Below are 4580 nucleotides of genomic sequence, written 5' to 3' on the forward strand. Positions count from 1 at the left end.
GAAAGACATTTTAAACAATGGCAAAGCCCAGCTGTCACCGTGATGGACAAAAAGAAGAGACAGATGCTTCTCAAACTCGTTCCTCAGATTTTAATTTTAAGTTTAATTGTACCCTTAAGAGAAACAAAAGTTCATTTGTTCCTGTACTAATGCTGCTCAACAGCTATAATGCAGCTAGAACAAATATGTAACCTGACCTGCTATCTCATATGCATAAAAGAAACCCTGAAATCATATAGTCCAAAGTCAAGCCAAGACATTGTCCTGAGTGTGGGTATTACTGCCCTGGTAAACAGCAACCGAGACTTTTGATAACCAGGAATATTGCTAAAGTGATAAAAGTTCATGGAAGCTGCAACCAGAGAGAATTTAGATACAGAATAATTAACCATGAAATTATGATCTCAGCCAAGAAAGAAGTGCCAAGATTCATTCAACTAATTTCAGAGGCTTTTTTCATGGTCATGAAAAAGACAGATAGGAGAAAAACAATCTTATCTTTCATCTCTCCTCCCACTGTGCAAGAGAGTGATTGCCATTACTTTCTGAGCCGATTTGTCTGTAATTACACTCATTGGTGAAAAGGTAAGACAGTTTAGGGTATAAAAACGAAATAACAAGCCTGATTCGTTGGTGTCAGCTGTTCACAACAATATCACAGGGAACTTGTGCACAAAGATCAAAGACTGGAAAGCCCCGACAGCTGATGCCAGGGAGGTAGGTATATCACATCCCTGTGACAGTACTAATCTCACGGTCGAGTCTGACTCGACTTCTGCAGAACCACCTGGAAATTTTCAGGACTTTGAACTGACTGTGATTTTAAATTTTCCTTTATTTTTTTTCCATCTAGGTTGATCTGAAAATCACTCTGTGATAAGGACTCTGTGATTAGACCTGTGGAAGTTGAACATGTGTGTGGGTGCTCCAAACTATTCACAGTGGCTGTGGGCTGGAATACAGGAGTGGGTGAAGTTTTTGCCGCAGAGGAAAAAGCATTTAAAAATGGCAAATAACTTATATAGAGACCATACCATCTTTGAACATTTTTTTTTTGTTTCCCGACAAATGCATTTCAGCTTTTTATTTTGTGAAATGTCTGTCTTATAGACTTTGCTGTAAAATGCTTTTTTATGGCTGAATCATATGAATTTAAAATTAAATATGATAACACAGAAATTAAAAAGGTGGGCCAGATGGGAGAGCTGAGGAGGCACAAAAACACTGTGCAGTTGACAAAAGTTAACCCAAAAAAAGCCACTTGACCCAGAATTGACATGTCTAAGTGAAGGAACAGAGGTAAGGCCTGGTCTGGAGGGAAAGAAAAAGAGATGAAGTCTGGGGCTGATCTATAACCACTCCATGAAGAGACTGTGGACAGTTTGAAGCTGAATCCTAAAATGAAGTTAGAAGCATTCAAGACTGAGAGCAACGTGAAGGTGCTTCTTATTGAGGGCAGAAGATACAAGTATGGGTAGACTTTAAATTTTTGCTGGAACATGCTGATTTAGAACTTGTTTTTTCTTATAAGATTTTGACAAATCATGTTTGATAAACATGGTCTCATTTGCAGTTAAATTCTGGCTTCAATTTGAAAGAAAAGGTAATGACTTTCCAGCTGTTAGTGAATTTCTAAACAGAAGCAGGAAGAGAACTGCTCACAGCTTCTGAGCACTGTGTGCATTTGTGAAACTCCAAGGCATTTCTATTTTAATAAGTGACAATGGAACATGAATAACAAAATGTCTGCAAAGCATGACTTTACTGTGATCAGAGCATTTTCCAACTGTTTTTATAATTCAGGGAAAAAAACCAAAACTGAAAGAAAAAAAAAAAAAAAGAGGTGCCACATGAAATTAGTAATACGTTAGGCAAAAGTAGCCCTGGTTCATGTAGCTGCCTGGATGCTAGGCTTGGCTGTCTCTGGAGGCCTGGTGCTTGGAAGAGCTCGTCCAATACACAGCTTGGGTTGGACGAAATTTGAGGTTGGTGCTCAGTGAGCAAAGCCTTGTGCTATGATGGGAAGCCCCAGGCCAAGCTCCTCTGGATACGAAACTCCCCCAGTTGCATTTTGTCATGCATTAGGGTAAAGGGGCTAGCCCAAAAGCCTGTAAGATGCCTCGTGGGATGGGAACTGTGTGCTCCCCAGGGCAGGGAGCCCATGGCTGACTGTATCCCCCGGACAAGATGACATTGGGTTGAAATTGAGTGTGTCCTACCATGAAGTTATAAAATGGATGTGGGGCCCTTTCTACAGCCTGCACACCAGGCAGGAGCTCTGCCTTCACCTGACGTGGTGCTCCTGCAGCCCAGATGGGACGGTGCCTGCAGGAGACTGCTGTTGCACATGACGCTGAGTGCAGCTACCTCCAGAAAGAAAAGGCCATGCGGAACGAAGGGGAATAAAATATTAATTTAAATTGTATTTGATAAATTTTTAATACGGCGAGACCAATGAATTGAAGGCCAAAGATCCTTTCATTAGAAAATGGAATTGCAATATTTTGTGAAATGAAACCAAAGCTGGGATTCTGAAGAGCACGGTTCTGTGCTCTACTCCAGCAGCAATACTGTGAGTCACTCCTTTCAGTGAATAATAGCCCTGTGTTCCACTCCTTGGTGCTTTCATGTAATTTACATTAATTTGTGAACGCAGCTCACTTGTACTGGATAAGCTGCTTATCAAGGTGACATACACCCATTGTAGCTTTGCACAGAATCTGTGACAATTAAAATATTTTCTATTTTACCTATTTTCATTCTGGGAACGCTAAAAATGGCAAATCAAGATAAAATATTGACCTGTCTGTGAAAATAAATGTGATTCAGTTTGAAGAATAGGGCATTCTTCACACATGAAGAACATGACATCCTTTTTTTTAACCAGCGTTTTGCAGGCCTAGGGATAATGTGCAGTCGAATTTGTTCCTGCTGGCAAGGGGCTTATCAATGTACAATATTTTTTCCTTCAGAGCCACAAGTAACTCATATCTTTTCCTTCAAACTGTAAGGTATGCATTGAAATAAATAAGTGGTCTCACCTTTCCCACACTGTTTTAGGAAATGAGAAAGCAGTAAGTTGGAAGGACTGATGTTCTAGTTGCAATTTTTTGTTATTATTGTTTATTTTCTACTTGATTAGATAGAACCATACAAGCTGGACAAACAGATTAAATTAGAGTATCTATTGCATGCCAGCTGCAAGAGATTTTATTTATTCCAATCTTACAGGTAACATTGCTTAAAACATCTATGCTAAAAGAAAAAAAAAAAAGGCACCCTGAAGACTTTTTGTTTGGCTTATACAACTATATTCCAAAACCAGGCAAAAAGCTTTGATTAAGCAGCCCTTACAGAAACCACTAAGGCACATATGCTGGCTTTGATAACAACAGGAAAGAACACTTAGATCACAGTCTGAATTTTCCGATATACAATGGTGATTTTTTCCAAATCCCAGAAGATAGTGTTTGGCCTTTTCTGTTATTAACAAAATCAGTGGGTACCTCATCCTCTAAATAGACCTCAGTTTTCTTAAAAACTACAGAGAATAAATGGGGCATCCTGAAATGAACTCAGCTGTGAACTGCACAGTAGTGATGAAGGGACGTGGGTGCAAGCCTCCGCAAGTAACCCAGAGCAACAGTTCATGAAGTTTCCACAAACCTGTGGCTGTCAGGCATGATCATTCACTCTCTGTCTTATTCTGCACTGATTAACTCCCTTCTTTATTTCATCTTTTAATTTCAACAAGAAATAATCATATGCAGAATTAAGTATGCCAAGCACGTTGCTGCTGACATAGTCCCTGCAAACAACAGGTCCCTGGGACTTGCTGTCCTCCCCTCCCTGCTCCCTAAGGCAGCATGCCCTCAGCCAGCAACTTCTGCTGAGGCTGGGGATGTGACTGAAAAAGCTGGGCCACAGATTGGGAGTGTGGTTTTTACAGCTTTAACATCTTGTATTTGATGTTGGTGAGGGTGGAGAGAGGGGCATTCAAGACTAGCACCTAAACACATTCAAGCTTGTCCATGGTTTGTTATTTATGTTTTATGCTTTCTCAAGCTGCTGTTCCACCATGTTTCCCTGTTTCTAGTACTTTTTGATGGGCTTCACTCAGAGTCTTGAGCTGGTTGCTTTGTTTTGTCATTTATCATCAAGCTGTTTGCTACAGCAGAGGCTCAGAACTGCTGTGCCTCCACCAAGCCACCGCAGTTCTGAGCAGCACTAACTGTGGCACTTGGCGTTCAAAACAAATATGATTTTTCTAAAGGCAATCTTTTGTTTTACAGTTTTTCCAGATGAATAGTGTACTTGATAATTAAAACACATGGCATGTCCAAGAGTCATGGAGATCTTTGAAAATGGAAAAAAATACCGTTTTCTTCTTAGATTACTGGGGTTTTTTGACTACAATTGGGACTTTGGTTCTGAAGCACTGCTAACATTGAATTGGTTCTCACTACCTTTTAAGCTCCTTTTCCTATTGCTTTAAAGCTCTGTTGCGACCAGCAGCAGGGTCAGATCTAAACTGTGGAGAAGCTGCTGAGTACATTTACAGACTCTCAGGGCTATCATCT

Source organism: Strix aluco, chromosome 1 (genome assembly GCF_031877795.1).
Source record: "Strix aluco isolate bStrAlu1 chromosome 1, bStrAlu1.hap1, whole genome shotgun sequence".
Taxonomy (NCBI): domain Eukaryota; kingdom Metazoa; phylum Chordata; class Aves; order Strigiformes; family Strigidae; genus Strix; species Strix aluco.